Here is a 25,859-nt window from a genome sequence, read left to right as displayed (position 1 = left end):
TGGAGGGAATCAGTGAAAGAAAGGAAAAAACCTGAGATTAGCAATCTCTCCTCTCAGTATATATCATAGTTATCTAAACCACAAGTGGAAGCTTCTGAATTTTGTACCTCAGCTTTTTTTCAGTGCTGCAAACAGCAGTAGATTGTGTACTTATCACAGGATGCTTTATCAAGGGATAAATTTTATCAAAGAATAAACCTCATTGCTTCAGCACTAATAAAAAATAACTAGCATCTCTCTTCCATGTAGAGAAAAGTCAGTGTCTGTACAGTTTTTTGTACAGCTGAAGTAAAATCAACTTGGCAGGAGTTATGTGATAAATAGACCTTAGAAAAGAATCCAGACCTTCAAATTAGAGATAGTCAGGATTTTTTTTTTTTTTACAATTGTTATGTGCACACAATGAAACATACTGCTTTAGTTAAATCTAAGTTTTCAGCAGAAACACCACAACTGAAATATCTTTTTAGCAGAAGAAAGATTCTCACCTGTTGAACAGTATTCCAAGTATGGATAAAGAAAGACAGGTATGCCTAACCAGAATAGCCAAAGCATTTGACAGGGTGCCTGAAAGATTTTATTCCCCATCAGAAACAGACAAAACTGAGTTTCTACATCTCACGAGTACCCTAATTCCAGGTCTAGTCTATAGTCCCAGTTCTTTTACTGTCGATGAACTATTTCAAATAGTTTCTGGATTTTCCTTGGGGGAAAAAAAAAAAAAAACCAAAAAAAAAGAGAGAGAGACTTTTTATCTACATACTTTTTGCAAGATGAAAAAACCTTTTTCCTACCCAGCTCCACTTCTGATAGAGATAGATATGGATATTACACTTGCTATACTGAACATTGTTACGGTTGTCTGGAAAGCAACCCTTGAACTCACAGAGGTAAATCATTGCTGTGGCTAAGGGCTGATCAGTGCAGGACAGAAAGTGAGTAATCAGGACGATGTGGTTACAACTCTTTGATTCTCTGCCAGCACTGGCCACAGAGGCAGCAAACCTTAGAGCAACCCTCAGGCTGGTCTAACCTACACCAGCTGACAACGGTCTTAAGGTGGCAAACTGCCAGCTGGAATTATCTGGAGCACAGTAGCACTCTGGTCTCATCCCCTCCAGACTCTGGCATTATTATTATATAGGCTGGGATTGGTAAAATTCAGAACCATGCCAATCTAATGTCTACTAAATACTCACTGCTGCTGGGAAATTTTCATTTCAATCTGTCCCAGTGTATTTTTGGTCTATCATCTTGTTAACTCATCAGTTAAGAAAATCTTCTCAGCTTAAAAAAGCCCTGCTGTGGTGTCACGTTGTGGTGATCCCACAATTTTCTAGTATGCTTTGCACTAGAACTCAATGTCACTGACGCATCTTAAAGTGAGAGGTCACATCAAGAAAAGAACCAGCCAAGAAATCTGACAAGATACAGCTTTCTTGACGCTAATGGAGCCAAGAGTCACAAAAAAGGCTCTTTCTGAAGACTAGAAGTTAGCAGCACTGCTGATGATAACCACTGTCTCTTACACAATTGCTGCCATGGTTACAGAAAGTCCTGTTCAGACAGAACATAGCAGAAAACGGGGACCAAAATGAAGCTTTCATAAATATGTGTGTGTGTGTGTGCATGTTTATAAAATGACACAATAAAAGTCTTTTACCCAACTTTTACCTTCAAAAAAACTCGTTAAAATAATGCATTTTCACAAAAAAACAACCCACTCAAACCTTCTATTTCTAGTCAACATAAATGGGCAGTTCAGATAAGAAGGCAGTAGGACTATAAACTAAAATTAGCACACAGTTGCCAAAAATCTTTTCCTTGGGAGGAAAAACACTTTTGATTACTGAGCTTATCCTCTGTGCTCTCAGTAACTAACATCAAAACAACACCTTGTCCAGGAGATGTATCAGGGAACTCCTCATCAGAACTCTGTGTCTCTGCTTCCCATGCTGGCATGTCCTTCCTCAGGCAAACTGCTTAGCATACGTGTGCTCCAGCATACTGCTGGAGACCACTATTTCAATTTCCTAGACCAAAAACTTTATTTCAGAGTCTAATTCTGCATGGTCAGCAGCACCAAATCACTCACCTATCATGAGAGTTTTAAAAGATCTGAAAGTCATTGAAGTAGTCAAAGGCAAAATAATTCTTGTGCTCTCTGTACATCTTGTTCAAAGGAATATTAGGTAACAACTTCTAGCTGAGTAAGAACAAGAAAATGCTGCAGAGATGTCAATTCAGGATAATTTTCCTGTGACCTGCAACTCAATGCCTGCTTAATTTACTTAAGCATAAACTTTTGCTTTCATAGTAAACATAACAAACACCCAAACCAACTTCCCCATCTTGCAGGTGGAGCACAGAAGTGTTGGTAGCTGGAAATGGCAGCACACTTAGCTTCTGCTAGCTTTGTCTTTTCTTTATCACTGCACTTCTCAAAAAAACCCCACCTGCTTATCGATTAAGGTTCTCCAGCAAGTTAAAGAATAACCATAAGCTCTTTCACAGAAAGGTGGAATATTTTCTGTGTAAAGTCCCCTCTAGGAAATAGTGGGTTTGATGACAAGAGAAGCTGGTAGTACCCTTCTCTGCAATAGGCAACTTAATGTTAGGTGTTGTATTTAAAAGGCTACCCTTCTTTGTCATGAACTTATCTGTCATTCTTATCACTGTGGTATCTGCTCCCTAAATTACCAGAATAGAGTTTACTTTCACGCAACCGAGTCAAAGGCACAAATGTAAAAGAAAACAAACCATCCATTTTTGGTGTCAAAATTAAGGCAACCATAGCCAAATTTTTTAACATATTAAGCATGGATAACCCTTCATATTTTGAAAGCACAGGGATCAGAGATTCCAATTGCACATATGAGGACTCAACTTTTCTGCAAATCAGAGCTTATGCACTCCAGTCAGACATGGAGACATGAGTCATGTGTATGCAGTAACTACATGCAAAGTACTGGAGATAAATGAAATTTCCACCATCCTTTGTAGCAGATGAAAAAAACAGAATCCAGTTCTTGACTGTAGCAGACAAATACCTTAATGATGCAAATGTGCTTTTGGTTCTGGCAGCCCTTTCCAACTTCAAAGACTGGGCCTTTTTGACAATCACTACTCAAGCCTGATCCATTTCCAGAGCAGCTGCGCTCGACGTACTGAACTGACATTGATCTTCTGGAAACAGGACTACAGACTGAGGTATGTTAAGTGAGTGGAGTAATGGGGAGAAATAGAAGGCTGCTATATTCTGAGTGAATCAGCCTCTAGACATGAATAAGAAGCATGCTTTCCATTCGGCAAATATCTTCGAAATTTAACGACACATTGTAGTAGCAGAATTTACGAAGTGCTAGACCTGCATGGAAAGGATTCACATCACCTAGCCTGGGGCAGCTAGCCCGGTCAGCAGGTTGCTCTCTAGTCAATGATGGAGTTAGGCCCAGAGGTTGATTTAAAAATAGGAAAGGGCTTTGAGAGATCATTTAGCTTATTCCTTATCCTAAAACAAGATCACCCATTTCTCATGCCTTCCTCATAGATAGTCTAACCTGTCCTTGTAAGCTGCTAATTCTGTGAAAGCTTCACAACATCCCAGAGCAACCTAACAGTTCGTAATTCTTAGTGTTAAAAGGTTTCCCAGATCCTTACCTGTATTGTCATCACTCCAATTCAAGTGTCTTTTTTTTAATCATCATTTTCTTCCTACCCACAGTGGACACAGTGACATAGGTCAAAGATTCTTTCAGAGAGTGATCCAGAACAGGAGTCTAAGAACAGACTGTTTAGAGAGACCTGCTTTGCAATATGGCCAGCTCAGATCAATGCGTAGCCATAGAGATAGACCTAATCAGTGGATTAGGCAGGTGGCGGTTGGGCTAGATGATTGTAGGTTCCTTCCAACTGGAACAAATTTATTGTATTGTATTGCATTGCATTGCATTGTATTCTATTCTATTCTGTTCCAATCTATTCCATTCTATTCTACTCTATCCTATTCTTTTCTATTCTATTCTGTTCTCTTTATTAATTATTTCTAAACAGCCATATTTCCCTTTAGGATAGAGCTGGTTGCTTGTCACGGCAAGAATGAGAATAAACTATTTTTTTCAACACTGAAATATATAAAACCCATGGCCAATTGAAAAATCCAGAGCAGAGGAAAGCGGAAAAGGAAAGAAAAGCCAGTGGCACACAATGTTTTAATTAATAATAGGTTGCTGGAACAGGGAAATCATGTGAAAAGTCAATATCCTTTACCTCATAATAAAAGTGGGTTTAAAACCTTTTAATATTATTCAACTAACAGTTTTAAGTGCTTTAAAATTCTATTCCCCGCTAGGCTGGAGATGTGAAAACTCAGAGAGGAGTCTTTCAATAGTGGGCTGGCTGATGTGTCAAAGGGCGTAAATTTTTAATTCTTGAGTTATGGTTTTAGTTGTTTTTTCTTCAATGGAAATCATGGGTAATGAGACGCATATAGGCTTGGGGAGAATTTACTCACTCACTTCAGCAGGAGTACTTTCTGGTTTGACTGAAATATACTAATGGTGGCCAAAATGGCCTCAATAGATACTGCAAAAATTGAAAATATTTAATGACTAACGGCATGCTGGGACCACTACCTCACACAGCTTTGAGGAAAATCTTGGTGGTCTTCTCACTTTGGCAGAGAAGATTCAGCACCAAACCACTGGAGAGTCTGCACTTCATTTAACACAAAGCTCAGGAAAGGAAAAAAAGGTGGTACCATCTGACTGTGGTAGCAGTGTAAAATCCAAGTGTCTGAAAGCCTTCCATTCCAAATCAATAAAACACTATTATAGCTTTAATCCCGTTGTCAAAAAATAAGTAAAGGGACTTGCAGTAACTGTAGTTTTCCTAATATTCATATCTCACCCTCATCACCAGTTCCTCACACAATAAAAAAGTTAACAATATATTTATTTTGATGATGATTTCTAAGGCCAACTTTTCCTCCATTTAGCTTTTCTTGCAGGGAAAAAAAATGAGATCATATCACTAGAGACAGCTTTCAGTAAGTTTGAGATGTGCTCTGATCTCATTTTTTTACACAGTGACTGTCCTGTAATCATGTCTAGGCTGTTAAGTGATGTTTAGACTGTTAAGCAGTCCAAATACTGCTAAAATTCATGAGGGATGTCCACTTCTGTTATGAAAAAAGACAAAGACTGTTGCATCTGTATTCCATCTTTTTCTACTGATGAGGTAATGTTAATTTTTCAGAGATCACCTTTTCCTTTGGTTACTGTTAGGAAACAAAAATCATGCGTTTAAGTAACAGTTGATGAATACAGTGCTAAAAATAAGTTTTCTATTTATTTTTAGTTGACGACAATTTCACGGTGTAGAAATACTTTTTGAAGTTTTCTCTTCTCATCAGGGAACCGATTTATTGACAACCAATTAGTGCTTCCAGCTAAATCTCATGTGTTTACAGCAATATTTCTGCCTCACTTATTTTTTAACTGTTTAATGTTCTCATAGACTTGTGGAAATTAGTTATTGAAAAAGCTGTTCTTCACTTTTTCCATCTTGCAGGTCAGTGTGAGAGTCTATTTTATGGTTTAGAGAGCTTTGTTCAGGCTCTTTTCATATATCCCAAAGGATGGGTATTCTACCACTTTTCTTGGAAAACTTTCTACAGCTGAATGGACTTCATCATTAGGAAAAAAATCCCATAAATCAGCCTAATTTTCCTATGCTACATTTAAATCTGTTATTCTTCTTAGTTACAGTGTCCTGGACCCCTTTGCACAATCCCACATCCTTCTTTTCTTTTTAACATCTTTCAAAAATTTTGGCTTAGTTTCCTGCCCTAATAACTGTTGTTACCTGTTCTGTGGGAGCAAACCCTTTTCTTGGCAGGAGACACCCAGGTGATGCTGGATATGTCCTGTTTACAGACATCTGACAACTTTTAACAGCAGCCAATTTTTTTCTAAAGCTAAATGACATCATCCAATATACTGTGGTAATTGGGTATAGATAGACCCAAAAACTCAGTTTTGCAGAATGCTTACCTAGCAAAATGTGCTTTATCTGTGTTTGCTCCTGCTAAAATGCCTATGTTTGTGCAATCAGACTGTAAAAATTCTGATCAAAAAACTGAGAGGTGCTACTTTTTCCCTACTCTGCCTCTTGGGAACTTTCTCTGAGAAAGCACAAAACTGAGTATCATGAAGAGGATAGCTAAGCACAACTTTGTTTCTGATCATTATGTGTGTTTGCAGCGTTTGAATAGCTGATGTCTAAAACCATCAGCAGTGCTGCCACTGAGCAGCCAGAGAGGTGGTTATGGAACATCAGGCAGGACCACGAAGACACTTTTTCCCCTCATCAGCAAAGCTAACACATGAACAGAAAGGCCAGCTAAACTATTCTCTCACCCCTGGAGATGGCTACTGCAAGGTATATACATAAGATCAGAGAAAAACAACTTTTATGGCATCTCAACTCTCCTGTGTACCTCCCAAGGCCAGCACAATCTAATGCCTGATAATAGCTTCGTCCACCTTCAGTGGAAAATGTAACTGTGAAAGCAAAGGTAGTTAAATTACTGTGTGAAATTTATCAGTCTATAAGAGTAAACGAAAAAAAGCTGTTGGAAACCTCCTGAAAGACAGGTCAGAGCAAGCAGCTAGAAAGCTCCTACAGCGAATCAGCTGCTGGAGGAATAGGCAACAGCTCCAATGGTGGCAGGTCCCCTCAAGAACCTCCCCTTTTGCATCCTCTCTCTTGGCTGCTGGTTGTGCCAAATGTCAGGTGAACATTTTAACATGGTTGTTCTGTATCACAGGACTTGAAAGCTTCTGACAGGCACAGGGACTGTAGCAAGCAGGGGGTGGGTAAGGAACCTTTTGAAACTATGATAAAAAAGTTTAATTTACTATTGTTAATGAAAATGAAAATTGGTAAACAACTTGGAGACTAGCATCACTAACAAGGACAAAGTATTACTGAAAAATTAATCTATCTCCTAAAATTTAATTACCCTCACTGTATGTGTATCTGAGAAAGAGGTGTAGGAAGCGGGGTCTCCAGCAGGAGTGTAACAACCAAATACACTCACTATCTAATGAGAACAAGTACATTTGAAAAGATGTCTGATGAAATGACAAGTGAAGTCTTAACAGGGAAGGGAAAAAAGAGAAAATCACAATTTTATGTGGTACAAATAATTTCTAACAGAATCAGATATCTATGTGGACTTCCTACTCCAAAAATCTTCAAAGGTTTAGCCATGTTCTCTGACAAAGCACTACATTTTGTTCAGCTTTTCCTCAGGTCAAAATTACTTTTTTCTGTCTTCTTGAGCTTGAGAAAATCTCCAAGACAAATGATGACACCAGCTTTATTTTTGTCTTTCAAATGCCATTTGAGCAGATGAGATAAATACGCTACCTTTAAGCATAACTGTGGGGAAAGTCTTGCAATAAGACTCCATAGAACATTATTGTATATTCATATAACTGGGACTCTACCAAACACTTATCATGATTTTTTCCTATAAATCTCAAAATCCTCAAGTGAGGATGATGACTGTATACATACAGCATTTGTATGGAAAAACTAAGCAAGAAAATACTATAATAATCTGGAAACAATTCCTCAATGTGCTGTTCCTTCCAATAACACCACTTGTCTAAAGTGTACTGTGGCAAAGATTGCAGATTATGATTCTATTAAATGTTTGGCTTACTGTGTATTTTTAGAATGAGTAATTCTCTGGGGCTATAAAACAGTAGTACAAACTGGAGGTAATAAAGGACATGAAGTTTCACTTCGTTAGTCAAGTACTCAGCTACATGGTTTTTTTCTGGGATAACAAACATTCGTAGTTTATTAATGTATCCAAGGGTAGCTGCAGAGTTTGCAAGGCATTTCTGCTGAGTAGACTAAATACTCAGGAAATTTGAATGTTTAGGATCAGATCTGCCACGATACATGGGTGTCTGCATTCCTACTTACACACTTAACCTGCGTTTCAGCATCTTTAATGTTCTTCATCTACTGAACCGCCACATAATCCCGGGAGGATCTAAATTTCTCTGGTCTTTATGTGTGAAGATGAGCCACAGCTGGTGAGCTGCTTGAAGGCCCTGCCATGCTTCAAGTGGAACAGGAACTTGATCCCAGGCTGCCAGGTCCCAGCTGAGAGCCCTGACTCTTTGGGTAGTGGCCACTGAGGAGCACATCTTTCTCAGCCTCTCCTGACAATTTTTTTCCATTTGTAGAAACAGTTTCCCTGGAGAGAGGGAGTGAATTCTGGTTCCACACTACTAATACACAGTTTTCCTCATTTTTCAGACAGGAAAATTACATTTCTGCATGTCCAGCTACAAGAGAGGATAAAAATTCCCTGAAACAAGATTCCCAGTTCTGTCCTCTCCATCCTTCTTGTGGCAACTCAGGAAACTCCCTGCTTGTTTCCCAGGATCACTTCCTTCGGTGCCTAACTGTACCACAATGATTAAAAAAAGCCTGGACACCTAACCTGGAACTAAAACCTTGACAGTATGCAGTGCATTTAAGAGACAGGTGGTGTTCACCTCTGCCTTACCTAGTTACTTTAATTGTCATAAACTCCCAAACCCATTAAATTCAAAGACAAAACCTTTTCAATATATTTGAAAGTTCCAGTATTTGTGAGACAGAGGTGAGCAGCACACCACTTAAATATTTAGTTTTAAAAGCACTCTCTGAAAATACATTCAAGAAAAATCACTGGAGAGACCTGTCATGGTTCACCATGCAGACGACAACACTCCCTGGCATTTACCGTCAGACACATGTTTGCAAATTCCTTTGGTAAAAGTAGTGGTAGTAACTGCACCTTTCAGTATTTTCTGCTTTTGGTGGAGTCCTTTTGTCAAATCCCTTATTGTCAAGGGCAAACACTGATCCTATTGAATTTATTGGCTGAACTCTTAATAGTTCCAGAGCAGTGGACAAGAACTTTGCTGGCTCAGGGTCAGTAGTGCTGAATAAGCAAGCATATTGCCACAGGCAACATTACACGTTCCTCTCCCTCTAATCCAGGCCATAAAAGCAATAGCCATAGGTTTTAATATTTTTTTGTTTGTTTCTTACACCCATAAGTAACTTGCAGAGCACCTAAACTGGCTGGAAACTCAAACAAGGGACTATTGCTCCTTCAAGACTACAAGGTAAACTTTCCTAACATCCCAAAGGGATGTTTCTGGTAGTACTTGAGCAAACTCCTGCACATGGCCAGAAATAAGGACAACATGTACATCACTGGCTGCTTTTTAGTTCCTCATATTTTATGGAAAAAATAGACCAGATTTTGTGTCTGAACTTATTTTCTTACAGTTTATCTTGGTTTACCCATCCAAGTTAAAGGAAAAAAAGGAATAAAATTTCAAGTCTGTGCTGGAGTCATGTGTTGACATGCCATGTCCACCTCATTTCTGTGAGGGGCAGTTGGGCCCTATTCTTCTCTTGAAATCTATAGCTTGTAAGCATTTAAATAAATGCTTAGTCAAAATTCTCAAGCAAAATAATTATTCTATTTCTAGAATAGAGAGTTTTGTATCTTCATAGAGGAAACAGCCTCAAGCTGCACCAGGGGAGATTTAGAATGAATATTGGGAAAAATTTCTTCACCAAAAGAGTTGTCAATCATTGGAACAGGCTTCCCAGGGAAGTGGTTGAGTCACCACCACTGAAGATATTTAGAAGATATGTAGATGTTGCACTTAGGGACATGGTTTAGTGGTGGACTTGGTAGTGTTAGGTTTACAGTTGAACTCTATGATCTTAAAGGTCTTTTCCAACCTAAATGATTCTACAGTTCTATAAGTATGTGCTTATAGAATTACACTGTGAATACTAATTTGGGTATCTGAAGAGATGTCAATAATACTATTACAAAAAGTTTCGCTATATACCTTTCATCTGTCTATTATTGCCATTTCATCTAATATTACTTTGTTTAATTCCTCAGAATGTGCAAGCAACTAATGTTCAGTTCCTTCTTTATTATTAGCAGAAGAAAGACTTTGTTACAAAATAGTTCTTTTTATCTATGGGTATGACTCTACTCTACTCTCCTAGAAGCAGGTTGTAAACATTCGCAAATAATTCTACCAGCTTAAAATGTTCACATACAGTAATAACACATAATTTTGACTTTCAGCAGAGTATGACCTGTTTTTAAACAATGAAAGATAACAGACAAAAAAATATTTTGAGTGAGAAGACTGACTTCACACACTACTTTAGCATTCAAACTCTTAGAAAGGAAACAAGAATATCACAAGGACAATTTAGAAGGAAGTATAATATTTGATATGAACTACTTGCTAGATAAATCATTTCCTCTGCCTTTCTTATTTTCCTTCTTTACAAGGTGATCTCTTTCTGCAGGAAAGATAACTCAGTTTCAGTCCCGCTCCTATACTACCTTTAAACCAAAGTAGAAGGGTGCAGCCTTGCTTTCGGAGGCTGCAAAGAAACGGAAATTCCTACTATTTTTTCTAAGCAATCTGTAATACTTTCCTTGGTCTCACCATGGCTACAACCTTTATAAATGTGCTATAAAAATAACTAAACTAATTCAGGGGCTTGGTTCCCAAACTTAGTGGATTCCCATCAATCCTATTCTGCTTGATGGTAGCTGTGAGACTGTTCATCTCCAGAGTGTTACTCAGAAATTGGTGGAAGCAAAATCAATTACATCATTATAGAACGTATTGTTCTATGTACAGACAACTTTATGAGCTCCTTGTGTGACCCGATCATCATCTTTTGTGTCATCGCAAAAATTAGTTTGATAATAATTTACATTCACTATTTTTGACAAAAAATGTTAGAAGAGTTATCACTGTGACGAGCTTTAATATCATTAGTTATAATGCTGTGACATTTGCCCAAAGTATACATATTCACCCTATGCTTCTCTATAGCTGCAGAACTGTATGGGATAGAAAGTCATAAACCTCAATACAGAAAAGGACACAGCCTCTTGCAAAAAGCTGACAACTCAGCACCCCCAGATCGGACAATTCAAAGACAGGAATTTCTTATCTGTCCTTACGTGTGGATGTGTGTGGTAAGTGGTATAACACTACAAAGACTAGAGCCTTTACAGCTACTACACAGTGAAACTTTCAAACTGTCTGTCCAAAAGGTAACTCATGCACCAACTCAACAAAGTGAAATTAACACAGGATGCCACTAGGATTAATTTACTGTGCTTTTGCTACTGTAGCTTCATGATTTTCAGCAGCAGTGTTAGTTGAAGTAGCTCTTCTTCAGCTTCTTTCTTAACCCTACAGGTCCTTGTGATCCTTGCACTGCATAGACTACTGCAGATCAGATACCTGGTCAAATTCAAAATAAACTAAAAAGAGTGAATTTCTCAAACAGGCATGAAACCTGTGGTTTAGCAGAGCTAACACACTATCCAAGTGCACTTCTCCATGCCATTGCATTACTCTGCCGGGACATACTACCAGGCTTTCTCATTTGTGGAATGGAAGATGGGTCTTTTGGCCTCTGATATATCAAACTAGTAGATATGGCTACAAAAAAAACCACACTGTTTTTTTTTTTCCCATGTCTGCACCCTGAAGATTAATAATTCAATTGAAGTGACCGGGTGCTTTGCAGGTTTCAGTGGAGCACCAAAGAAATCTTGACTATTTTAAATGATGCACAGTGCAGATTTTTAAAAGTGGGGGTGAAGTGTTTTTTTGTTGGAGTTGTCACCACACCCCACCCCCAAAAAAAAGTCCATGGAAGTCTCATGCAGAACAATTTAGCCCATTTTATTCTTCAATTAAAAATAATTTATCAGCTAATCTTTACTGCACAGAAAATTGAAAACTATCTGGACCAGTTTGTTTTCTGTTGTGTAAGGAAAAGGCTATCATTTTACTTGTCTAAAGAAAGCTATAACCAGATGAGTAAAATGTGTGGAGGAAAAAGCAGGTTAAATGCTAGCATGCTGATGAAATGATATCATCAGGATGAAATGATTATGTGGTCTCCATGAATAGGTGCGCACCCAGCCACTACGACTCTTGGCATTTCCTCAAACTGACCGAAAAGGTTCACGTAGTTATGTCTGTGCTAATCTGCATGATCCTCCCTTGCATGCTGACTTTGCAAGGACAGCTGTATTTCTGCAATCAGTTGAAATGCTTCTTTTGAAATATGGTTATTCAATACATGGTTTTTAATGAGGTATTACTGTAAGGGCTGTACTCTGTAGTCCCCCCTAAGGATAAACTTACTCCAGATGAAAAGGATCATCTGGTTTAAAATGGTTAAAGTTAGATTTTTTTCTGATTTACTTTCAGCTGAGTATAACAGGAGATAAGATGCCTTTTTTAAAACAGGGCCTAATCCTGCAGCCTGCAGAGTCTGATTGAAAGAGTTGTATTTAGCTGAAAAATATGTATTTGTGAACTGTATCCACAAATTCCAGAAAGGCAGACTGAAAATTAAACTGAAATGTTTGGAGATCCCTCACCCAATCAAGCCCCTACAAATCCTGGTGTTGACTTATACCACAGTTATCAGACCCACTAAAGTCTGGAATATATGACTGAAAATATCAAGTGAGGAATCTCCTCATGAGATATCTGTTCGAAAACACCATAATGGTATTATAATGTGCCTGCTTTTGTTGTGACATAGAACTGTGACAATTTCAATCAAATGAAAAATGATGTTCAAAGGGAAAATAACCCTCTTATCCAATTCATTATTCTTATAAAAATAAAAAATGTTTTTAAATTTTGTACAAAAATTGAAGTGGAATTGCTCCTCATCACCTCTTCCCTTCTCTACATTTGTTCCTCCCCCACCTGAGCTTTTATAAAAACTATGACATTAACATTACACCAGCTTTCTCTTTTTGTGCTTTCCTGCTCCTAAACTTCCTTAGGACTCAAGAGTGTGTTAGTTTCTTCTACTGTATGTTTCTTTCCCTTATATTAATAGTACTGTCTCTGGAACCAAACAACAATTCTCACCCTTCTTTTACTTGTTCCCATACCATCAATTCCTGAAATATGTTTTGAAACTTTTACTATTTCCTTGACAATTCTCCCACTACAAAATAACTGAATAATTCTGCAAAGAGCAGATTTATAACTCATAAAGACTACAGTGTGCAACTGGCCCAATTATTTTCAGAAAGAGTTTGTATTGTATCTGAAAGGTAATGACTAGTGTATAACCCAAAGCTTTCCTTTCTCTCTGAAAAATCCACACTCAGTGCATTGGAAAGATACAGCTTGACCTTCTTCCTTCAGGAAAACTGCATATGATTTGATTATGGAAGCTTTTCAGAGGTGGGAATGTTAAAAGAATTGTTTCAGTCTGCATTTATATAACCAGAGCTCCTGTTTCATATGTTTAAATAATTGTAAAAGCACAAAAATAATTATCTGAATAAAAAGTCTATAATGGTAGTTATTTCCCAATGTTTTATAATCCATTGCTTCTGTACACTCACTGAAAAGTAATGCTGATGTAACTCCTTCAGAAAAGTACAATACAGCATTTTCTGCTTGATTCCAGCAATGATTTTAATACAGCTGCTCTTGCTATATCTACTATGTTTAGTTACAGTAGCCATGAAAACCTCAAAATGGGTATAAGGTTTTGCAGCTTCAGCATATTACAAGTTTAACAGTCTCTGGGAATGATGAGCCATCTACTTTATGGTAGTACACAAACTGCTGGAGCCTAAAATCAGAAAATTCTTTTGTTGGGTCAAACATTACTATTATTATTAATATTTTTAAACCCAAATAAATTGAATAGCATATCAAAATTTTGGTATGGCTTTTGGAATGGTAAATGGTGGAATATTTTGCTTTACGTAAATACCTAGGATTAAAACCTATGTTTTCTAATGAGGCTTTTTCCTGAGTAAGCCAGATCAGACTCAGAATTAATATTTATTTCTTTCTTGTACTTTCCAGCACCCCAAAGAAGTCAAGACAGACATACAAGCTTAGGCAAAGCACAAAAAGAAAAAAATTTACAGGGGATTATCAGCTAATCTTTTCTGACTTGATATCCATGTCAATACCTGGCTCTGATTAAAAGTTTTCAGGTATTCTAGCAGAGCCCTAAAATTGAGACTTTTTTAGTAAAGCAGATCCAGAGCTCAGACCCAGCACTAAGAACATCCAGCTATCAACCCCTTGCATATCTTAAAGGAAAGAGAGTGAGAGAAAAGGAAAGAACCTTCATGCACTGAGATTTACTGAAAATGTATGCTTTTTAAGTTTAATTTCATTAAAACATTTTTTCAAAACATATTTTTTTTTGCTATTATCTCTTTCTTCTGTCTTTATAGAGAAGAAAGTCATAAAATGAAAAGAATAGAACAAGGAAATCCTACTATCTCATGGCTCTGTAGCATTTGTTTTAAAAACAAGAACATTTACCCAACTCCAAATGGACAATTAGTTAAAATTTGAAAAACTCTGGATCAACCTGCTTGTCCACCTGGGATGAAATGGAAATCAAATGAGAGAAAATCAGGTCAACAAAAAAAACTTCCTTTTGCTCTGGAACAGTCTAACACAATGAAATTGATATTCGGAAGTATAGTATTACATAGTCTTTTTAAAGAGAGATTTAAACTTATCAAAACAAATTAGAGCAGGAAAATATTTTAATAAAGACAAAATCCATGAAAGTTTTGAAACCGACTTCATGCCACAAGCTACCGTGTGAACGTGAGATCAATGGAAATAGCAGAAAGGTAAACTGCATCATATTGACAATCATATTGACAGTAAGATGAAAGAAATTCATAGCACAACTTGCTCCATAGTAATTAATGTTTTTCTATGTCTAGACCATCCTTCTACCATTTTTTCCTATATGCCATGCATATTTTACTTAAACAAATGCAGTCTAGACCCATCTTTAAATACTATGTTTGGGAAAACCCCAGTTAGTATATCCAAAAGCTGACTTAGGCACTTCTCTGGTTTAGGAGCTAAGGTTTGAAAGCACTGGCCTTTTAACCCGGTCTCTCAATACACATAGGACAAGGTCCTCATATTTCTTCTCACAACAGACAATGTTCTTAGTACTCATGGTATCTAGAAAGAGAAAAAATAGCTAAATCCTTTTAGTGTAAGCATTTAGATAACCAGGTGTTAATATGAAATATTTAACAGCAAGATTCTTCAAATGAATCAGAAAATACACTAACAGATAATCTAACCAACCTTAAATTTAAGATATGATTGAAATCTAGTGTGTTCAGTATAACAATCTGGTAAAAATGGGTCTGAATGGAAATTAAGAAACAATGCTTTAGCCAGTTCATTTTCATAGAATCATAAGACCCTTCCAGATATTCTGGATATATAATTAAACAGAACCAGGACAGCATGGAACTATATTTAATAGAGAGGACTTAAAATAAAATTCACCTGCATGTAACTGAACACAAAACAACTTCCAGCACCTCTTACTGAAACCAAAGTAGTTTTTCCTTTCTTGGCTTCAGAAGAGCAACTGTGCTTCCCTGTAGTTAGCACAACTAAGTTATACTCCTCAGAGGAAGGATGAGAAATAGATTCCCATGGGACCCACCTCTCTTCTAGACCGTATCTTGCTTTAATTATGATTCAATTCAAAAGCATATCCAAATAACGTATCTTGGCAAAATGAAGATGTTTTACTCACTACAAAGGACTGTAAAACCTTCTGGCACTCAAAAAATTCACTCCTATCAGGACATGAAAAGTTGGAAATGCGGGAGTTGGGGTAAAGTCAGTCATCCTTTCCACTGAGTTTGCAATGATTATGTCTTGGATACATTCCAGGTTTACTTAATAATATTAAATAATAATATGGAATAGCATTCTTCCCCTCACAAATGGCCAGTCATCGTTCAAAATTTAGAAAAACCAAATAAACCTGGTCAAGACATTTTGGAGGGGGAGCAGTCTCTGCTGCTTCACCTGAAAAAGTGAGGAAAGAAGGGGGAGCTATGAAGACTGTCCAGCCTAATATTTCTGGGGTTGGTAAGGGAAATTTTGAAACTGTTCTACCTCATTCCATATGTCAGTTGGACTCAAAACACCATTGAGCAGATGAGAGTAACTACAGCAACGGCAGCTCATACCTCATCCTGTACTAAGACCTTTGATATGGGAAAGTAAGATGAGATGTCACAGATCTGGTTGTCCCCCATGACCAGGATTTAACTCTTTTTGTTGATGGAGTGACTTACAAGGACCTGAGTAAACTAGAGAAACAGATCAAGTATTTTCACTTTGCTGTGTATCGAAAGAGCTTTTAGGACTCAAGAATCTGCATTTGAACTCCACTCTTCCTCTTCTTTCAGTTCAGAAGACATTTACAGTTCTCAGTTACAAGAATGAAAACACATGGCTGGGGTCTGAGGCCGTATCTTGCCAGGATGGACATTCAGTGGGCTGGCTAGAGACATCGTCTTATCCATACATAGAGAAAAGTACCTGTATGTATATGTGTTATCATTTGTCTCTGTGTGTGTGAAAATTTCACTTCCTCTCCCAGGTTACAATACTCATGGATTTAAAAACAACATTCTCGCAAAAACTCTTCAGCACGGTTTCTTGGTAGAAACAGTTCCCTAAATATTTTGCTTTGGAAAATGTATTGAGTTAAGGATTGCCATTCTAACACACATTGAGACCAATTTGGTTGAAAAGGTTATGCGCTACACTTTTATCAAATCATTGATGCATGCTGCTGCAAAATTGGCTAGATAAAATCCTAGCAAATTCCCCCAAATTTTTTTTTCCCCTTGACATTAAGTAATCTATTTTATATGGCTTATGATACGGTCTTATGAAATACAGCGAACACTTTTAAGATGCATTAATTTTGCTTTACATAAGAAAACCGTGTGATGTTGAACAAAATAATTGGGATAACATTTAACAACACTTAAGTTTCTGATGATTTATGTTTTTTGAGGAATCCAGCAAAACAAGGAGGGGACCCAAATGTATGTTTGTAGACTATGTCATTTTCAATTTATTAACAAGTAGGAAGCAAGCGAAAAGGATTATATGTTTTCCTTCCCCCAGGCTCTTTCAGGAAGGCAAACTCCCAAAATGGTTGGAAAAGTTCCAGAAGAGGAGTTGAGTTTTCTGTCTTTCTGAAATTGGGATGAGGCAACTGGCAGGGCTCTGTGCCAAAAAGGTGTTGGCTGCAATCATGGCTGTACCCGATGAGGGCTTAGAAGAACAGGAAAGTGTTTCTATTTATTTTTAGTTGTTTTCTTACTCCTTCTTCTTTTGAAGAAATTCTTATAAAAACGTTTATCTTGTCATCATGTGTAAATTATGTAGTATATTTTCAGTATTAGAGGGTTATGTCCACCCCACTGTGGGTTATATATCAAGATTCCTGCAGCTGTTCTGAAAAGTATTTTACTCTGAAGATACTCCAAAGTTCTGGTTGACTTAAATTTGGAATAAGGATTTTGCCATTATATGCTTTATGAGAGGGAGGCTGGTAAATGTCTGGACTTTGGAACTGACTTTGTGATATTTGGACTGCACATACACATCATGTGGTGAATTAGCATGTGGTGTTCTTATGCAAACAATAAAAACAAAACAAAGAAAGAATTAAAAGTGCATTTAAGAAAATTAGTTTCAGCGTATGACTAAAACAATCCCATAATAGCAACAACTTTGCGGTAAAGGTACGTACTTGCCAAAAATATCTGCTAGTGTGGAAGCCTAGTACTCAAACCCCTCAATTTAGCAGTAGTAGAGAAGCTGTTACTTAGTTAACATCAAGTATCATGAAGAAAAATTAAATGCAGTCTGGAGACTGCACTTAAGAGCAAGATACAGTAGTCAAACCTATCCAGGCAAAACCTTGCTCCCATTTTCAGCTGTGCAGAACACTTTGTATGACTTTGGACTTACACCAGTCTAAACTGGAAAAATTTGGCCCGAAATGTACCTACAGACAAAAAAAATTAAAATAAAAAAAAATTAACAATCCTAAAATTTAAGAATTATAGACATTAAAATATGTTCACCTGCAAAGTTCTTTATTTCAGCCAATTGATATTTCCCTTCAGCAACTGCAATGCCCAGCCAACTGAGCCCCCAAGAAAATCTACACTTAAAGGCAGTGACAAGAATGGGTTTTCTTACTGGAGGCAAGATACACAATTCTATGATTTTTAATACTGATCCCTTAAATGTTAATAACTTCTGTTATTTACCTCAGTTGAACTGAGATTTGGATCCTACTGCAAAACAGATAACAGACAACCAGAGAAAGTAGCTTGCCTAAATCATAACTGAGGGCATAGATCGTAAAGAAGTTATTGTCTGCAAATTTTTAGTAGTTGGCTTCCTTTCAGATCAAAGGCCTTCAGTTCTTAGAACCACTTATATTGGAGATTACATCTGTTCTTCCTGGACTTTTCCTAGAGGGGAAGGGTTTTCCCCAGTGCACTTGGTCAATCTTTCATCTACTGTGTATGATCTGTACAAATACAGTAGTTCACGCCAACAAAAACAAACAAATAAATAAATAAATGATTGAACTTTAGTAAGGCTGTATTATTTGTCACACTTATACAGTTCTGCAGCTAGAACCAATCAACCACTGTGAAATATTTTCCACCAGTGTTAACTCGGATTTTTAGAGATACATATTTCAGCTTAGCTTTTCCCAAGTTAATGAAATTAAGTTTATCATCAGGAATAGGGATTTAATCAATATAAGCACACTTCAGAAAGTGTTTACTGGAAGGCATGTTTACATCTGTCTTCTGCAAGCTTCCAGCTAAGAATTATTACATATGTTCAATCAGGACAAAGAAACATAACATGCAAACTAACTGGCTGATCACAGACTGTTGCCTTTCGAATGGCAATCGGCAAAACCAGGCAGCTGACCAGTGGGCTAAAAAAAAACCTCACCAAGAATATTCAACAAACAATTCTGCGCAGTGAATACACTTGAAGAAACTGAATTATTTATCAACAATTCATGGTAAAGAAGGAAAATTTTGTGAATTTCTGCTCAAAAATGTTTTAGAGTACTGCAAGCAAACATTTAAATATGATACATTTACTGTTGAAAAGAAATACAATTAAAATGGATGGTTAATGATAGGAATTTCAGAGATACTAAAAAATCTGATCAATCAGCATGAGACAGTTTTATAGGGTAACAAAATCTAATTTCTTATCAGAAAAACCAAAAAAGATACCTGAAACTGAAAAAAATAAGGAAAGTAAGGATAAAGATTATTTTTTAATTGCTTAGGATGCCTTGCTTTCTTATCTTGCTCTTCTACTCCAGGGATATATTGTAACGTATATGAACCAACAATTCTAGCACGTATTTCAATAACAGATTACTGTGATCTAATAAGGTTAATTTAAACAATTTTTGGCAAGTCTCCATAGATTCAGCATTGGATTCCTTTTTTTTCCTCTCTTAATAATAAGAAATACTGTCAAACAAGGATTCACACGCAAAACTGCAATAGGGTTTTCAAACCCGAGGATTTAAAAACCATGTTATTTGCAAGATTTAGCCAGGGCTAATAAAAACTTCAGATTGACTCATTTTATTTACAGGGTCGGGTCAGTTTTTCAAATCTGTCATGAAGCATTGTGTTAGAAAGAAAGATTATACATAGAAAAACACGTATTAAGATAATATAAATGCTGCCAGTTACAGCAAGTCTATCATAGCTGCAGTTACAGAGTTGCAGATGATGGATGGGTAGAACTGCATCTTCTTTACTATTGGATCTTCCCGAGGGTCTCTACTGGCTTTACGCAAGTTCAAGAAAGACCAGAGAAAGAATAAAGTGGTGTAAAGGTAGTTTCAAACCACTTTAGGAAGTTGGGGCGGGGGGGAAGGGAACGAAATAGGAAATAAATAGGAAATGCTTCCCTCTTAATCGGTTACCTCCTGCAATGTTTATGTTGTTAAATATCCACAGTTCACAAGGTAAGGAGAACCTTGCTTCTTACTGTAAGAAAAATACCAGGAACAATCTCCCCCTCAGTTTCGTTTTCTATAAGAAACACAGTTTGACTGTGTCTTTTATCAGCTCCATCTTAGGCTTGACATTTGGGGTATGGGTATGTATATAAATAAAAAACACTGGAAACAAAACAGATTTGACACTGCAATTCAGAAACATTCCCATGCTGGCTGCTCCACTTATGTGCTGAAAAGCTCTTACAGAAAATGTTTTGATGTGCGTCTTTATATCCTCAAGAATGTCTTCCTCCAACGGTTCATATGTCTCTGGTGTAGATTAGTTATGGACCTTTCACGCTGATGAGGTAATCCCCTTAATGTACTATACACCATAGGATATCCTCCTCCTCTGTTTCATGTTCTGACATTGCCAAAGGTCAGGAAAGTGTTTCATGTGGTGCTAGACCCTATTTAAATGGGAAATTACAAGAACAGATCAAAATTTATTTTTCTGGGTTTCCAAGGGTAGTACAAGAAGCCTAGGTAAAAAAAAAAAAAATTAAAAATAAAAAAAAATATTGAGTGTACCTTGTATTGAAAGTAGAGTCATAGTTCTCCTCAGAATTTGATATCAACCTCTAAAGATTTATTTCCAATATAGTGATTGGTAACACAGTGGTACTGATACAGTAAAATGAGATCCGTACTGTAACTGCTAAGAATTTTACTCATAGAAAATGTAGACTTCACATCAAACAGTAACATCATAAAAATAATTTATGTTGAATGCAAAAATTACTGCTCTAAACACATGATTTTTATTAGAAGTATACTTCCTCTGTAACAGAGGCATGTAAAAATTAAATTAACTCAGAAATAAAGATATTTTGTTACGCAAATTATGTCTCAAACATGGTCCACATTTCTTTTCAAGAGGGATGCTGACAAGAATTAAATTTACTAAGCTCTAAAAATATTATACACAAGCTTTTTAACAAACATTATAATTATACATGGAATTTGCAAGAGAAAAAGTGAAAAAAGTTGGTATTTCAAAAGTGTTTCTTTACTGTTAGAAGTATTTTTCCTGTTTGTACAATAACTTCATTTTATTTTTTTAACAAACTGATATTACTACAGTTTATAAAGTCCTAGATGTGGTACAGCTTTAGACATTAAGCTTCTAATCTAGTTTTCTCAAAAGAATATGTATTCCTTAGAAAAAAAAATAAAGAAAATGAAACAATGTTTTTCAACCAATAATTAACACAGTAAAGAAGAAATGAAATTGTCTTTATTCATGTTTACATTGGATCTGATGCTTTTCTCTCTTTTGTTAATAATAATTAAAAAAAATGTTGGGTTGTTTTTTTTTTTTTTTTTGGGGGGGGGGGAGGGCAGGGAAATTTCCACAATTTTTAAGCAAAAGCAACAGCACTGCTAATGATGCTAATGAAGGCTCATCTTGTGAATTATCTCCCCAAAGGAGCATCTAAATTTAATAAGGAACATGGAGTATTTGCTTCATCTATTCTTTCAACTCTTTAAAGCCTGGTACCTGTTAGCTTGGTATTTATTATTGCTTAGGTTCCAGCGTCAACGGTCTGTGACACTGCAACCATCCTCTCCCTCTCTTCCCTTAGCATTGAAGTTAGGGGTTGGAAAAGGAGGAACAGAAAATACTTGGAAGAAACTGCTTAATCTTAAAAATTAAGAATATTAGGAATGTTATGGAAACTGGAAGACTTCTCTGGGAGATGAGTCATAATTGGATTTTCATGCTCGAATAAAGGCATACAGTATCAAATACTTTGTAAAAAACCTTTAAAATATCTAGTAGTCCCTGTAGTTGGCAAAAAAAAAAAAAACAACAACAACAGAACACCTAAAAAAAAGAACAAAAAAAATAATCTAACAAAAATCCTCTCCTGGATTCTCAGCTGGACAGTAGCTTGATATTGATGGGTTCTTCAGAGAATAGAAGATAGCCCCAAGTAGTCTAAGTTCCATCTGGGGTTTTATACATTAGAAAATATCAGCCAGAGTTTCTGAACTGTAAAAAAAAACCCACCAAACTAATTTTTTAAGAAGTTGTATACATAAAATCCAATACATACAGAGAAGGTCTTTACACATCATAACAAATGTTTTAAACTACTGTTAGTAGAGACAAAACAATACTCTCTTGGTAAATCACCAAATTTCTATGACATCGTTTGAGAGACGCACAGCCTTCTGCTTCACCAGGAACTTCACCAAAAAAAAAATAAAAGCCATTAGAAGAGCTTTCCTTGGGAAAGGAGTATCCAGCTTACCCCATCCTCTTCCCTTGTGAATGAAAGTGGGCAAGCAAGAAGCAGGAAAAAAACATGTTAGCAGAAATATCCAAGGTACAATTCAGGTCAATACACAAAAGTTTGTTTTGGAGAAGTTCAATGTAATTAAGCATCCATCCTACCCAAGTAAAGATGATTTGGAAAGGTGTTTTCTTTTTATTTCCAGGAAAACCTTGCAAAAGATTCTAGGTTCATGAGAATAATATGCCAAAGTAAAACTGCTGTGCTTGCAGCTCATACTATGTTTTTAATATTGTCTATTCTTCCAACTCGGCTATAGTTGCACTGTTTAGCAAATAAGTTCAACGTAAGGCATGGTGAAGGTGAACAATAAAATTTGTGTTTGTAGGTACAAAACTATAGTACAATTAACACAACTAACACCTTTTCAAGCCAGTAAGGTATTCCATAGATTGTTGAGACAACTTCAAAAATTGCAGTCAACAAACAGTGTCATTAAACCCTAGGTCCTACTTTCCCAACCTTACAATGTTTATGCTTATGCAACATATATGCAGAAATATTTCAGTGACCAGGGAAATGTAAGCAACGATATTTCAAAATCTTTTATAAGGGCTACTAGCTCCTATGCTTGACTTCTCCCTGAAGATTAATGTTTTTGTGGAATTTAATATTTGAATTTTACTTACAAATTAGGATAACTTAAATAAAATATTCTGTATTAATGTCCACAAAAGCACAGAACAACCTACAGGAAAGGTTAGAAAAAAAATTCTCCAGAGCAGCCCTGCTATAGAATCATATGGAAAGACATCAGGGCCATTCCAGTACTGATGTTCCAAGAAATTCCCCCAGAATGTCATGGATACAGCACTGTGTTTTCCAAGACCGGATACTTGCCCGAAGCAGAGTCTCACTTCACAGACCCATGGCACACATAGCACACACCACAGAGCCACAGTAGCTGAGACCAGGGAAAGTACCATGTTCTGCCTTGACTGTGAGACTGAAGCTTTCATCTGCAAAGGTATCTTCTGAGACTGGTGGATTCAAACTAATTTCAGATCATTTGTCTGCAAGACATTGTATAAACCTGAAATAATACCAGTGATGGGGCTAGATTGTGGGGTTTTTTTTCAAGTTTGGAACCATTCTTAGCCAACTGTTCCTTCTCTCCTTCCCATTTTACAAATTTCAGTCAAAGAGAGGAAAAGAAAGCTTCACCTAGCTGTTGATGGCTCCTTTGAAGCTTTTTCTTTAAATTCTCTTGAACTCAATATACATTTCAAAGCCAACAGACTGCTGAAGGATTCTCACACTAACTACAGTGCCTACTCATCAAGTTCACTATCTTCAGTAACTTTCCTTGTTTCCACTAAAAAGCAAACATCACTGCCACCCCCCAAAAAAACAACCCCACAAACTAACCTAAAAAAACCCACAAGTAGTGATGAAGGACTCTCATTCTGAAATCCGTAGCTGCATATATACATATATATATAAAAATATATTTAAAGACTTACTAACATATGACAAACAAATATAAGCGAACAACCTGTTGGTCATTTAAGCGTTTAAATGAAAAATGAGTTATTGCCCAAATTCACATAAAGAATACTAACATGCCTTCAAAGAAAATTGATAGTTAATCCATTCTTTTGGCAGCAGTGGATTTTCAAATGTTGCAGCCCTAAATTAAAACTTCAGTATGTTCTCCAGTCTTATCCAACAAAAGGAAAGGGAAACAATAATGAAGACAAAAAACTAAGCAAGATTAATTTCTTTTGTCCACTTCTGAACTTGAATTTTCAAGGTTTCTTCACGTGAATATGTGGAAAGAAAACTTTCAGGATAGGCAACAGGAGAAGTACCATCAAAATTAATTACCATGTGGAACCCCAATGACAATTTTGGAAGATATCCCATACACCAGAAAACTTTAATTAAGCTGAAGTTAAGGTCGAACAGACACAGCGCCAACTATTGAAACAAGTTTCAGAAGAGCATTGTTACTTAGACTATATGAAAACTACTGTCCTCCTTCCCCCAAAACCCAACCCTTTAAGTCTGGAAATTGCAGAAACCCACAATTAAACTTCAATATGAAAAACAAATTGTGAAACTACAGAAACAGAGATAAGGTTGGCCAAACAATCATTTGCTATGCCATACCTTTCCCTTTTCCTTACAAGACTCCCCTCTCTTTAAAAAAAAAAAATAAATAATTAGGGTCTGTCTATAACTCATTTTTAATTGCTAACTGACCTCCAGAAATCAGTAATACTTAAACAGCTGACTAATTTTGGAAACGGTATTGTTTTCACTCCTCAGAGTAAATTATGTGTGTACAAACTAGAGAATAAATAATTTAAATAAGTTTAAATGTAACCCATCACCAGTATGTTAACTTTAGCTTTTACTCTATCAGTACCATGCACCACCTAGGACTAGAGGCTTCCTCGTACTAAGTTTTCAGCTATGTAACAGAATTTTAAAGACTGGCTTAATTTACTTGAATGATTTCCCTTATCTGGTTTATTATAAAACTTGAGCAAATCTTACTCAAACTGATTACAGTTACATATTCTAATCTGCAAGTGTACTTACCTGAAGTTAATCAAATGAAAAAAAAATCACATTAGGCTGTCACTTTTAGAGGTTAGCACAAATACGCTTAGACCAACTTAAACCTGATATAAGGGATTAGAACCTCCAGATAATCCAACCCTATTCCTTATTATAATGTAATTTTTGATTCAGGATCTGTTCAATTGCCCAAATATGTAGCTTTCTGTGCTTTCTACACACTTACGTAACAAAACAGGAGTCTGTGTTCCTGTAGAGACTGACCTAGTGCTAGAAGGTTAAAAGCAAGCCATTCCTGTAGGAAGTGCTCTTGGTTTTAACTGCTGCGATTGCATTATCACCCAGTAGTAAGGCTGTGCCTACATGTCTTTTGTAAACCAGAAGTAATTTTAGAGCTGTTTAGGCATTCTACGCTCTACCAAGTTCTCCACGCACTGAAATCATTCCCCCAGGAAAGCGACCTTCTCAGTAAGAAACTTGATCTCACAGGTATCAAGTGACCTGAAAAGATCTTTCAGCAGTTTGGTCAGCATGACATTAATAACCCAGCCCACAGGAGGATATTATGTACCAAAGCCTGTGTGAATTTGTTGAATGTGGACTGCAAAGAAACTGACATACCCCCAACATTGTTCAGCAAACAGTAGATGAATGAATTCCAACTATGTCTGCAGAACCAGAAGCTGTCAGGTGGGAAGACTCTTCACCAACTTCCTCAAGAACTTGCAATTCTGTATGTAACACAACTAAAATGCTGTCAGCATCTTCTCAGCCCAGAACTGAAACTACTCAAACATGTAAGAAGTTTGTTCTATTATGCTCTTATCATATGTGAGTAGGCTACCACAGCAGCTACAAGTACAGTACCACTAAAACATATCAAGGAATCTATATTCCAATACTTACATATATAGTATATTGAAATGAAAAAAAAAATATACACAGTGCTGTGAAACAATATGAACAACTCAATTT

This window comes from Falco peregrinus, chromosome 7 (genome assembly GCF_023634155.1).
Source record: "Falco peregrinus isolate bFalPer1 chromosome 7, bFalPer1.pri, whole genome shotgun sequence".
Classification (NCBI taxonomy): Eukaryota; Metazoa; Chordata; class Aves; order Falconiformes; family Falconidae; genus Falco; species Falco peregrinus.
Note: the sequence above shows the minus strand (reverse complement) of the source record.